Genomic DNA, 14,215 nt, shown 5'->3' on the forward strand with positions numbered 1-14,215 from the left:
CCTGCGGCCTCTGCAAGTGTTAGGGATGAGAAGTGGACAAAAGCAAGAAAAAATATTAGCTAGCCCTGATATTTCAGCATAAGATAAAAATATAAGGCATACTATTTTCCCTGCGATGTTACTATGGTGATTTCACTAAGGACAAAACAGCACGGTGTTTAGTAGAGCCACGGTTATGAACCAAAGCTCAGAAGCAAGCTACTAATCTGCCCATTAAACAAACTGGGCCGGTGAATAATAATCAAAAAGCAATTACACAACAGAGACTATCAGGGCTCACCCCGCTGAGCGTGAAGGTCAAACACACGACATTAACTAGGGATCCGCGCACCGAAATCCCGCAACTCGGTATAAAATCATTACTCCTCGTGGTGTTAATAATGAAAGGACTGCCAGCGCTACTTCATTTACTTAGGCCAACGTGAAATGCCTGGCATCAATATCGCACTAAATCACATGCAAATTGCCTGCGTGCAGTAGATTGAACCATATGAAACTGCCGCGCTGTAGAAAATACATACATAGCCTTTAAGTATACATTCCACACTTTATAAAGATGTGGTGAATTCTGCTAACTGTTTAGAGCTCCACGTTACTGAGAATTTAGCACCTAAGCATGTACATTTTGCCAGTTATTGCTATATTGCAAATCACTCTTTCAAGTAAAAGGTGTTCATCACACGTGGAGATGTCACAACGGCCGTGGTTTTGTAATGGTTTCCCTTCGGGGCTGTTTATGGGTCTTATTTTTGTGCTAGAATCTTCTTCACGTGCTTTCTGCCCAAGGATAAATATCTCTACAAGACTCTCAGACAAACTTGCCGGTGTCACACATTCGTTTCTCACCAGGAGCAACGCACTTGCATGAAGCCAGAGCTGAACCCCGGGCTGCATGGTGGGCTGTTCCACATGCTTCGTGTGAATTTAAAAGTACAAAGAAAGAAAACAGAAACCAAGGTCCCAAAGCTCTGGGGAGCTTTAAAAACCCTGAGGATACCAGCAGCCTCCAAAGACTTTCAAGCGTGGTATCTGCAGATCTCAGGCACGGCACACTGGCAGCGAATCGCTTCCATGTTCAAAGATCAAGGCAGCTTTGAAAGGCAGGGCAAAGCCTGCAGCAGACGCCGCCGTAAGCTTTTTCTAGGCTACGGTTTATTTTACGATACATCTTAACACAACCCTGTCATGTTTTACAGCCGGCGACCTTCATTTAACTCTGCCAGGTTTTACGATTTAAACGAAGATGCAAAACACCATCCCCACATCCCTGGCAGCGGGCTGGTACACAAACCCAGTTTTACCCAGCAGGACCATCGCTCTGGCCATACCGAGCCCCACGCCGCAGCCAGCATCTCCCCGCGACATTGCATCTCCAAACACCCCAATTATCCTGCCCAGCTCGTTTTACGCTCTGGCGTGCAGCATACGTTCACCAAAGCCAAGATCCTGACGCCTGCTTGTACAGGCAGCGCGTACAGGCAAAATATATTTGCCTGAGCCATGCACAGAAAAAGGCAGCAGAGAAAATTTCCATTTCTGAGCCCGCAGTGCAGTCTACCGCTACGCAAAGCGTTTTGCTGAAGAAAGGCTTGGCCTTAGGAGAACGTCGGTAACACGAGGGAACGGAGGAGACCATCCAAAGACAGCAGCACGGCAGCGAGGTGCGAGGATGAAGGATGAAGTTCTCCTGCAGCAGATGGTGCAGATGCTCCCTCTCATCCATCTTCCGTATGTTCCAACTCTAAACCGCGCAGGTCTGCAGTTTTGCTCCAGTTGAAACCCCGACTCTCTGCAAACTCAAGGCGCAGCACAATTGGCACCAGCACATCATGTCCCACCCAGTGTGTCACCATGGCCCAAGGGGTCATTCCACCAGACAAGAAAGTTTTTGTCCAGTGTATTCCTGCAGAAGCCAGGAGGCAAATTCCTGATTCTCAGCTCCGTGGGTTTGCACGTGGGCAGGATGGAGGATGTGCCGCGGCACCGGGGGATGCCACTGCTGGCACCGGCCACCACTCCAACGGCCAAGCATCGCCTGTGGCTTCCTCCTCTCTCACCAGACAGTAGGTAATTCCTGACCCATCCCGTCCAGCCGTAAACCAGTCGTCCAGCCCTGCCGGGAAACAAGGGACACAAAATCGAATACAAACCACAAATCCCATTTTAAAGCCTGCTTCTCATCACCAGGCAGCCGGTGACGGAGTTGAGCGGCAGCGCAATCCAACTTCAATTGATGACAAGAATATTCATCTGGGCTCTGTCCAATTCAGCACACATAATACCTTGTGCCTTCTCCACACGGATCGATTTTTGCATTGGGTTTATGAGGGGTAATTAATATTCATTCAGAGTTAAGTAGAATGAGATTCCCAATGCATGAAGATGTTTATTATTTATTCATATTTAAAGCTGGTTAGATTAATCTATCTTAAATTACCGCAGGCTGCCAGGCACAATTATTATAATTTATTAGGACAATTTCAGTGGTTTATTTCCCTCTGATGCAACCTTGCAGAAGGTGTACGCTGCCTCTCCAGTGCTCCCACAAAGCAGCTCCCGCCGCAGCTACCAGAGCTGCCACCCAGCAACAAGCATCCCCTTCTCCAAAGGGGCCAACCTCCCGCTTAGGGGTACGGTCCACGCTAATTTGGTTTTTTTAAGGAGATATCTTGAGGTACAGAAATCCTTGTATCATCACATCTGAGCGTGGGCGGTGCATTCATTTGTGGTAAGACACTAGGAAAAAAACCGAAATAATTAAAAAAAAAATCTACAGTGACTTATTCCTGAAGACGCTAGATGACTGCAATAGCTGGGTTGGGCAGTTTAAGTTGCCCCACCCAGTATATCCCAGCTAAGCACCATGAAATGATGGGCACCAGGTACCTCCAGGACCTCTGGCCACCAAAGAAACCCCTGAACATCTTCCTCTCTCTGTTTCTTGGGCATAAACGGCTCCTCCTGAGACTTTACAGGAAGGGCACACGGAAATAAAGTCTTCAGCTCCATGCTGTGCAAAAGACTTCACCTCATTTCTTTAAAAAACCCTACAGATTTGCTTAAAAGCTGCAGTTAGCATTATTACACTTAATTGATACCCCCAGGCGCTCAAAATGAGACAGGCTTTTATGAAATTTAATTATTTTCCACCAGGGCTTACAAGGTAAAGGTGCAATTACAGCAGCGAGGGCTGCTCCTCACATTAGGAGAGGGGGTCAGCTTCCCCCACAGCCCCACACCAGCACCCAGTCCCTGGTCTCAGAGCGCTCAGACCTCGCTATGCATCGTGCTTTGCCTCCGCTGCGAATTGCTTTTGCTCGTTTTAGCCTTTGAAAAATAATTTTAGAAAATAAACCAGAGCAACGTGACTCAACGCGGACCAAATCACTCTGTGTATGAACAGGGTCCCGTCCGGCGCTGCGGCGTGCTTTGGGCAAGTCCTTCCCACATCAGCATAAAGAGGGAAATAACACCCACACGATGGGCTGCAAATCAATCCACACTCGTACATCACTTTAAACGGTATTTTCTCACCTTTGAACAAGCCCCTCTTTTTCCCTGACGCCCAGGGAAGAGCATCCGATGTGCTGACGCAGGAGGAAGAGAAGAGGAGCGCTTGCTTTGAACCCCCCCCAGCCGAGCGGCTGCGATACCCACAGCACACCTAACGATTTTCCCCCCCTCAAAAAATGACCCTACAGTGCAAACTCTTTTGAACTGAGCTGCTTAATCAGAATCTCCCAAGAGTAAATGCAGACACAAGGAAAAAAAAAGACCCAACTTTTTAATACAAAGAGAAAAAAGACCTCCTTTGAGTAAACTAAATTATTTCCTAACAAAGAATGTCCTGGGGACAGGAAGACAACGTCGAGCTTTTGATGCTACAATGCTGTACTTGAGATGAATGTTCTCACAGTTAAAATTTTATCTCTTGGCTATTCTCTGACTGCTAGTTCCCAGATACAGAGCTTAAGAGCAATCTAACAAAATTATTTCAGTATTCCTTTCATCAAGCGCCTATTATTTGAATATTATGCTTTTGATATTTTAAGGCATGCCCTATCAGCTCTAAGCAAATAATGTTAGGGTGTTTACATTTTTCTGCCATTTGGAGAAATCTCCTTTTCCTCTACTTTGATGAGCAGTGGGGGGAAGTGCTGGTGTCACTGGGGCCAGTCTCCCAACAGGAAAAAAGCTGACCATTAAATCTTGATCCAACCAATACTACGCTAACACTGGAGTCTCTCCACGACACACGGGAAGGGAAACATTTAATTTCTGTGAATAACCAGGTTATGGTTCTCCTTTGCAGCACACTGGGATGGCAGCCCAAGGAAGAGCCCAAGAGCATCCGCAACTGCTGCACGTTGAAGGCCCCATGTTTACAGCAAAATGACCAAAAAGCAGCAGAAGCAAAAATTACACCAGTGTAGAGCCAGAGGATGGCAACCCCTCCACTCCTAAAGTCCTCAGACTTTGCTTGGGAATCAAAATCCCCGCTTTTAACTCATGGTTTTTTCCCCTCTGGGATGTTTGACCAAGCAAATACAAAACACACCCAATATTTTTGACAGCCAATAAGGTGTTATTTTAAACACAGTTTCAATAAACTACAAACGCTGATACTGTTAGAGGCTGGGAAATATACAGCCTCATTAAAAAACGCTGGCACCTCGAAAGATCTCTGGTGGCCAATCACACTTTGGGGAGGGCTGTGATTTATAACTTTGATCCCCACAGCTAAACCATTTAATCTGATAATAAACATCAATCACTGATTTTTATTGCACCATTTTGCAGCCTGAGCAGAAAACCTTGCTCTGGTGGACAAATTAGGCACCCCAAAGTGACTCTTGCAAATAAATACTGGCTTTAATATTCAGCAATATAATTCCACGGGATCAATTTTTTATTTAAGCACTACTGGAGCTAAGAAGTTTGTAATTACAAAAATATCTCCAAAGGCAACTCAGGGCAGCGTAAAGCACCTGGCGAGCAGGAGCCTGCCTTGCTAGCAGCTCAGTGACGACACGTACCTTCACGTCTGTCACAGTTGTCGTCAGAAAGTTATTGAGCGCGTCCAGATATTCCGCGCGACAGTCCATAACTCGCCATTAAAAACGATGTGAGATCCCATTACGGTCCCACGCAGCCTCTCTTCTTGGCTCGAGGTACTCAATAGCAGGGTCAGGCGCAACACAACTGCCAGGAAAAATAAATCAGATGGAGCCCATTAATATATAATGATGCCAAACTAGCATTAATTCAAATACTCTTTCCAACCCAGAGAGCCATTTCAGAAGCAATTGAAATAATGATTTTCCTTTGGACACACTGAACATCATCGCTGCTTAATGCTGGGTTTTCGCACTCAGTGGAACAATCAGTATGCTTTCTGAAACGTTCTTCTGTAAACTATTATTTTTCAATAAACATGCATTATAATTATGATAAATTATTTATAAAAGTTCCAGTCCAAGTAGAGACAGAAGATCAAGAACATAAACACTGCCTCAGTCTTCTCAGTGAATACTTGCAGCAGCATGAACATTGAAATCTACTGGCTACACTCTTTTTAACAGAATTAGCTAGGTCTCTGCCTCAGAGAAGGTAAGCTAAATCTAAATTTTGTTGCCCAAGAATTCGCTTAATAGAACAATAATCTCTAGGGAAAGAAAGGTCATTTTGGTCTTCACTTACCGCTTCTGTTTCTCCCCAGAAAGAAGAGATAAATGAAGATGTAGAGCAAGGAATATTTGTTTTGAGACAAGTACTAGGAAGGACTGAAATATCAGGTTTTTAAACGCTCTCATGAAAGCCAGAGAAATCTGAGCGAGTATAAACTCTTTCCCATGTCAACCCAACACTGAGATCTTACGAGATGACTCCAGCACCAACTAAGCCAGCCCAGTGACTCAGCCACCAGCCACGCAGTCTAAGGCTTGGCCATCATGATATAGAATCGTTGAGATTGGAAAAGACCTTTAAGATCATCAAGACCAACTGTTAACTTAACACTGCCAAGGCCACCACTAAACCACGTCCCCAAGCACCACATCTACACGTCTTTAAACACCTTCAGGGATGGTGACTCAACCAGCTCACTGGGCAGCCCGTCCCAGTGCTTGACAGCCCTTTTGGCAAATTATTTTTTCTTAATATGCAATCTAAACCTCCCATGGCGTGACTTGGGGCTGTTTCCTCACATCCTGTAACTTGTTACTCGGGAAAGGACCCTGATATCCACTTCACTACAACAATTTCAGGGAACTGTAGAGAGCGATAAGGTCTCCCCTTAGCTTTGGACATCCGGACAAAAGCGTATACTCAGGTCAAAACTCAATCAGTATGTATTGATCCTCCTTAATTATCTCCCCAGAGCATACTCAACTCCAAGGTCTTTTGCCTACATGAAAAACGTATCACCTTTGTTCCATGCAAGAACAATATATGAAGGCACTTAAATCCACGCCTTTTGGTCTTGCAACTCCATAAATACATTTTAGTTACTGATTACCAGTACTGGTGATACTCAAAGTGAACTTTCCAGTTGTCTCCAGTAAACTCTCTGGTGAGTATATAAAATAGCTTTAACAGAGACTCACATCAGCAATTTTGTAAGCGTCGCATTAAATCCAGACGGTGTTTTTCATCTCAAGACAGAAAAAAATGCGTATTAATCCACCAGCAAAGCAACGCATTGAGAATTTTAAACATTTCTGTCAGTATCGGCAAAACCATAATACGTGCTTTGCTAGATGAGATACTGAATCATTTTGGTTCATTTGCAGGCCATTTGCTAACTTTATTAGGCAATATTCAGATGATGGATATCAAAAGGATATTCACTGTGGAACAGGCTTTGTTTCTGAAGACAGTAATTAGGTTAACCTCATGAATAAACCCTTTACATCAGCAGCCTGCACAAAGTGAAAGCTAAAAAGTGCAGGAGAAAATGAGAAAGAAAAAAAAATAATTCCATGCCAAGGGAAAAAAATTACATCTATGTATAGCACTCTCCACCAGACACTTTTAAAAGAATTCATATGTGAATAGAAATGTCACATAGAAACATAAATACCCAAACGTGTCGGTACAGCGTTACAGAAGTGACCGTGTCATTACGGTCATACGCTACGATGCATGTATGAAATTATTAATGCATTCTTCACGGGTTAAGGCAGAACCAGCCCCAGGTGGAAGCATTGCTCCTGAGAATCCTCACTCTTCCAGGCAGCCGGTGGTGCCCCGGCCCCCTGCGCAACCAGGGAGTCACCAGTCTCTGCTGAGCTCCTGCTCCTGACAACCACCCTTCCTGGCCGGTGGGCTGAAGCCAACTCAGGGTCAACACAGACGTGAGTTGTGGGTGCTGGGGTGAAAGTACCTACTGGTGATTCGCAGAGGTGATAATCAGGTGGAGCTTTTACTGACCGCTCCAGCATCGCCGTTGTTTGCGCAGCCAAGCTCTCATACCTACACTGAGTGAACGCAAGGGCATCGGCCAGCTGAATGCTGCAAAGGGTTTTTAATGGAAAATAAACTTTTCAGGTTTTTTTCCCCCCTTTTTTTTTTTGCTTTGTATTGTCTGTTCGCTTCTTTTAAATAAAGCAAATACAGAAGGATTTGGAAGAAGGGGATCAAAGTCAGAAGTGGGCTGGAAGATTCCCCTGTAGGACCAACAGAAGCGTGGACTGAGAAAGGTGGACCCACCGTGAGCCTGCGGTTTCCACTGACTTCCAATGGCTGCAGCCAACACCAATTAACCTGGTCCTGAAGGCCACGCTGCTTCACTGAACATCCAGAGACTTGACCTGGAAAGTTCAGAACAGAAGTTAAAGAGGAGAGGCAGTAAAGAAAAAGGGTGAATCCCATTTGCGCTAGACTGTTCAGACAATGAATAGCTCTCCTTTCACCCCAAAACGTCTAGTAGTTCCTCCACTTCTAGCAAAGTTAGCTCCAAAACAAGTCAAAAACATTGAAGACCTCAGAGCAAAATTCAAATAAGGTCACTTGACACATTAGCACAGCACATTGCCAACATACTTGTAACCCATTAAACACAGTACAACACGCACAGTGCATGGTATAAAAATGTCACTGGCATTAAAAACCAAGGGCCAACCTGCTGCATAGTGCGGATGCGATAGAAGGCAGAGGCATGAGCGGCAGCACCGGGTTGCCCAGCACAGCCTCAGCATCACAGAACGTACTTCTATTCAGTCTGCTGTTGCCCTGAAAGTCCCAAAACAATTTCAGGACACAGAGTGCCCCAGGAGAGGTCACCTCTGCTGTTACACGCTCATTTTAAGAGCTGTTACAAAGAGTCTTAAGAACGAGGTTATTTGACCCTAGGCTTCCCCCTTCAGCAGAACAAAGCATTCTATTTCAGCACTAACAATGAGATATTTTTCCTCGAGTCAGCTTTAAAATAATGTTGACATTATAGTCAATATATAATATATCACTATATTTATGTCAGAACCTATTGGCATAAAAATAAATCAATCTAAATACATAGCTCTTGTATTTAAACGAAGCCTGGCGATGCTATACCTTTCCTTCGATTTTGACTCAGCTTCTCATACGTGTATCAATCATTTCTGACAGATTTCATACACTGGGATATCACCTCTAGTCTCACTAAGAACTATTTTAAATGAATTTTATATACAAAGACTGGAAAAAGATTGCTTTTGGGAGCTCTTCTTATAAGCTACATAGCTTCTGATAGCCTAAGCGTCGCAGGAGACGTTTTACTCTTTATTCAAAGTAGGTGTGAAATGCAGGACAGTAGGTGGGGTCACCCCGTGCCAGCCTGCTCACATTAAGGCAATGGCAAAGCCACACATGACGGTTTTAAACTCGGGTTAGCAGGTTGATTTACCCAGAAATACTGACCGCAAGAGATCGCCCAACAGTCACGCAAAACCATCCAACATGGATGATGCAACAGCATGAAGGTGTTTTAAGAGACAATTCCCCAACAGACCCCATCTTGACCAACAGCTCTAAGTTGATGTGATCCTGGTGCGACGCTATAAAATAAGCCCCCAAATGTATGTACCTAAATATATAAAATATTTTTCAAAATGTAACGATCTCCTGTGGACATTCACTAGCTCTGTGAATAAAGTAGAATTTTTAAAAAGAGGTCTTAAGTCTTTAGTATGAAAGTAGTAAACCAATTTCCCATAAGCATTTAAGTGACAACGGGGATTTCTTCATCAATTTGCAACAGCCATAAGGGAGCCACTTCACCCCAGCTGCTCTAAGGCAGTTACTTCACTTACCTTAATTTGAAGTGGCCAGTTACGCTCAGTCATCATTTCAGCTGACAAGAGAAACGCAGGATGCCATCTCCGCTGAATTACCGACGTTGACAGCTGGTTTATATCTACAGAGCTTTGTAAACACGTAAACAAGTCAATTAATTGAGATACTATAGTAACATAGATTTTAATAATCTGAGGAACAGTTTGATGTTTGCAGATCCACAGATGCTGTATAAAAATACCAGGAAGAGAAAAGTCTACTTGTTCAGAGGAAACAGGACAGGAACTATTTCCTTCCTCCTGTTTGCTGAAAAGCCTCACTTTTTGCTTGCAGAACAGGAAGATTTCCACCCTAAATCCACAGATACCCTAAGGCTGTCCTCCAAAGGTCAGGTCCAGCCACAGAATCCAGGTGAAGCCTCCCTGGTGGCACCTTTCCAGCCAGATCAAAGTTGCCCCACACTGGAACCCCAAAACTGGACCAAGACTCCATGCAGCAGAAACGTCCCTACCCTGCTGCAACCCACCAAGACTGTACCAACAGAATGAGCTCTTGAGAGAAGTGAAATTACAGAAAACAAGAGTTTTGTGATGGGAACATCACACCCTGATCCCGAAAGGGGCCGGCAGCACTCCCTGTGCCTGAACACGCACACAGCTAGATAAGAAAGCACTCAGCACATGTAACACTTCTCTATGCAGGACACAATTTAGGTCTTAGACTGCAAAATTTGAGGACTTTTTTGACCACTCCTTCCTTTTCCACCCAATCTAGAGAGAGTTGTTTTAAAGAGCTTTCCTTCATACATATAATGGATGACAGCAGGGATCACTCCAGCTAGAATGTAAACCTACGTCATTTTATGCAACTTCAGGCTTCGCAAAACACATCTGATTGGGGTCAAAAGGACTTTTGCTGAGGATGCCAATGCCGCCAGTCATCAGCTCCGGTTCAGAGACGGGGCTGTGGTGCCACCCATCCCGCTGCATGAACCAGGAGCCACGCTTTGCTGCACGTCCACCAAAGAGATGACAACACCCGCAGCCGTCGTTGCATTTGTGTTAGGTGGAACGGCAGCGGCTTCGGTTAGTTCTGATGTGGGCTGGATCGGAATTCACCAGCATCTCCACCAGATGACTCAACAGGGCTGGGGGGAACAGGTGCTTTTTCAAAAAATTGGACCAAAGGCAACTGTAGCAGAGTGAGCAGCAAACCACAGCAGCCTCAGGCAGCTGGCAGGGGACATAAATGGGCCAGTATCTCCAAAAATTACACACACACGTATGATTGCTCGAGCAGGACTCGGTGACCTCCAGAGGTCCCTTGCAACCTCAACCATTCTGTGATTCAGCTTTAAAAAATAGCAAGTTTGGTCACTTTATTACCCTCCCCTGTTTTATTTGCATGAGAAAAAATAAAAACTGCCTCTTCCTGCTGACGACTGTTGGTATCAGCATTTGTCTTCGGCAACCAACCTCCAAAGTCACGTAAATAAGTGACAGAAATGAACAGCAGCAGTTCCAGTCTTGAAATAAGTTTTTTTTGTCCTATTACAGAACACATTTCTTGTACAGTAATGTTGCAGTGCTGACCTCTAGTGACAGATAACCCAGAAGACAGGAGCATTTCTTGGGATAAAACTCCTGATTTCATCCACCAGTCCAGATCCATCTCCCCCGCCTTCGGAGGGTGAGCAGCCTGGGTGCACAGTCCGGGTTAATACCATGAACGTCACATCCTCATCATACGAACCAGTTTTTCAAAGAGTCAGAATATTAAGAGACAACTGAGTGAAAGTTTGTCGCGCAAATAGATTGTGAAGAAGTTGGTACCGTAATTCAAAAACCAGTTCCCTCCCACAGTGCCAAATCCCATTACATTTTGTTTAAATGCTGTGGGAGCTATGGGATAGGAACAAGCTTCGACTAGCTGTACAAAATTTAACATGCAGGAACCTGACAGGGACCTCAGCAGGTACCATAACAGACATATAATTTGAGTAGTTGTTCCTAGAAAGCCTTCATCACTTCCAACTCCATATTTGAGCTACAGGCAACTGCAGACCCACCGCTGCCCACAATGTTTGAGTCACATCCCTTCGTTCAAGCCAGCTGGGAGCAGCAATTATTCAGAGAGGAAACAAGGCAAGATAACAGGAGCTGCCAACCATACAAAACTAGAAAACACTACAAGAGAAGGAAGAATTGTCTTAGAGGCTGACAACAAATTATTTAACTGGGACACTGACTGACCACATCCACACAAGCATCAGAATAAAATAAAAAAAATTTAAAAAGCAGAAAAACAGTCAGGGTATATGCCTGAGAAGCAGCAGAGACGCGATAGTGGAAATCAGACTTAAGAAGAGCCAAGAAATTGGGTCCCGTTTGTTCATAATATCTTCATAATACTCAACTTTAAGGAACCTGATAAAAAAAAAAAAACTGAAATAAAAAAATAAAATTATTTTTTCAAGTTGCCTCTGCAACAGCAGTGGCAGCTTTGCTCAGAAAGGCAGACCAGATGGCAGGACACGGCAACTGCTTCAGCTGTCCCATTTTACACATGCTGACACATGCCAGAGCCCAGACTCAACAGACAGAACTACTTTGACTCATTTTAAACAAAATCCAAACCCTTTACTTCAGATGTTCCAGAACACCTCCATCAGAACTCTGGGCATTTGCTTTCTCCTCACCTGAGCACGGTTGGTGTAACTACAACGACGTGGACAAACTCAACCAGAGAACCCACATTAAGCCACCCAAGGCTGCTGCTATTTCTTTGTCCAGCATTCAGCAGACGGAGGCTTGGCGATGAGACAGCACAGCCTGGATTTCCAACCTGTTGGTTTCAATTCAGCAGAGGTTGGTACCAACTGAAATCCACCACTTCTGACAGCTGTTTAGCAGGGCCACGCGAGCCGGTTTCAGCACAGTTCCTGGCGGGTAATGACAAACAAAACCATTCTTGCCGTCTTGCTTGGGGCCACCTCACAGACAGCCCTTCCGGGAGGTTGGGGATGAAGAAGAGCTCACCACTGTCGCTGTTATAAAACTTCCTGGAGGATAAAGAGCTTGTTCATCAGCACTATCTACACGGCACACACGCTTTTGTCATGCTGTTCTTAGCGACCAGTATATATGAAAAAATCTCAAACATGCAAAAACATTTGCATGCTTGGAGAACAACATGAGATCTGAAGCACCAGTGTTGCTCCAGCAGCTACTCCATTACTGAAGAGATATTTCATGCTTCATACACATGGAAAGTTTAAATATTTACAGAGTATTTCTATGCTTTAAACATTTCCTTCTGAAGAGGAAACAGTGCAGTGTGTGTACTGAAGTCTACGGCTTTCTAGCTTCCCATTCATGCCAGTGCACATCTGCCCCATCCAACAGAACACAGCAGGGACATATCAGGAACTGAGATTGCACGTTACTCAGATGCAGCTCATTTGAGCTTTGCCTCTTTGCTTGACCATCTGCACAACAGAAGCAACAATAAGAGAGCACTTACAGCGTACCATACACCATGGAATATTAACCAATTTTTATAATTAGAAAGCCTATTGAAACATCCAGCAATAACCTCTGAAGGAGACATGTCAAAAGGAGAAAGAAAAAAAAAAAAACCACCACAAACAACTGGACACAACAAACCCCACACCAAACAGAAAGGAATAGAACTACTTGAAGGACACAGCAGCTCTGGGAGGAACCCTCTGTGAGCAGAATAGCAGAGACGGGTAACACCATTTATATTCTTCATAAGTTACACCTCCCTCAGAAGTTTACTCAGATAAATCCAGTAAAACACTGTGTGGAACTACTGTTTACCACCATATTTAGTAACTCTTCTACAAACATCTCCAGAAAAGCATGCATAATACACCAGCAGAATTTAGATAGACCATTACCATACAGAAGCAGTCACCAACCCGTAAATTCTGTATGGAAAAAAAAAAAGTCAGGAAAGCCATACCGTACCAACAGCTTCCCAGGTTAGCAGGGGTAGAAGCCATTAACGGAAGCTTTGCAGGGGAAAAAGGCATTCTTATAAAAATAAGCAGCTTTCAGCTCAAGCCATTCCACACTCACTGCGAACAGGACTCTCAAATATTGCCAAACAGCGCTCCAGCAGCACGTGCTCCAACAGTCCCTCCCCTAGCCAGGGCAGGCAGCACGCCCACTGCTGCAGCTGCTGTAGCTACTGGCCAGGTCTTCACTAGCAGTAAAAAACTGCATTTCAGAATTCAAAAATCCATTTTCCTTTTGCTGATCAACCTGAACCTAGGAAGTATGCGTTGAGAGTCTGAAGTACAAACACAGCAGCGAGACGAGACTTTTTGACACAGGGCTGGAAGCAAAAAGGTTGGCGAGAGCAAGAGGAAGGCTCTATCCTACCAGAAATTTACTGGGGTATGAAAGAGCAAAAGCCAAATGGCTGCTATGCTCCACATCCACAAATGAAAAAGCAAGGTAAAGCAAACCAATGGGCTGAAATCCCTCGGAAAGGAAAGGCTAGGGCGTTCGGAGCTGAGCTGACACAGAAAGTTATGTTATTTACGGAAGTCCACCACAGTACTTTAGCAAGATGCTCAAGGGTTTAGAGATTTTAGGAACTGAAAATAAAGTTTCAACATGACATTATGTTCACAGTTACTGGCTGTCATGTCACACACAAAATATCAACCTACAGGTATCAGCAGAAGAATTATCTGCAACCACAACTTGTCAGAATCAGAGGAGAAGCAGGTAGCTGAAGCAGATGAAGAGTAACAGAACAAGAATCTAATTGCCTCCCTCCCCAAGAAAGAAAAAACACATCAGCCCATCAATGGGGGAGAACTGGGGGAAACTTTGCCTTTGAATCCTCAAACATACACTTCCCTGCAAACTCTACATAGTCCTCAGGGGAAAGCAGAAGTCATGCTTGT

General features: G+C 44.5%; 1 long non-coding RNA gene across 1 annotated transcript; it reads right to left on the bottom strand.

Annotated features, from left to right (window-relative positions):
- Window positions 1–274: 274 nt before the first annotated feature.
- On the bottom strand, window positions 275–9,404 carry LOC147599738 (uncharacterized). Its single transcript, XR_015259384.1, has 4 exons — window positions 9,291–9,404; window positions 7,711–7,811; window positions 5,037–5,202; window positions 275–2,113 (listed from the first exon to the last, which is right to left on the bottom strand). It is a non-coding gene; the product is annotated as an uncharacterized LOC147599738 (long non-coding RNA).
- Between the last annotated feature and the right edge of the window lie 4,811 nt (window positions 9,405–14,215).

Source organism: Chlamydotis macqueenii, chromosome 9 (genome assembly GCF_036417535.1).
Source record: "Chlamydotis macqueenii isolate bChlMac1 chromosome 9, bChlMac1.mat, whole genome shotgun sequence".
Classification (NCBI taxonomy): Eukaryota; Metazoa; Chordata; class Aves; order Otidiformes; family Otididae; genus Chlamydotis; species Chlamydotis macqueenii.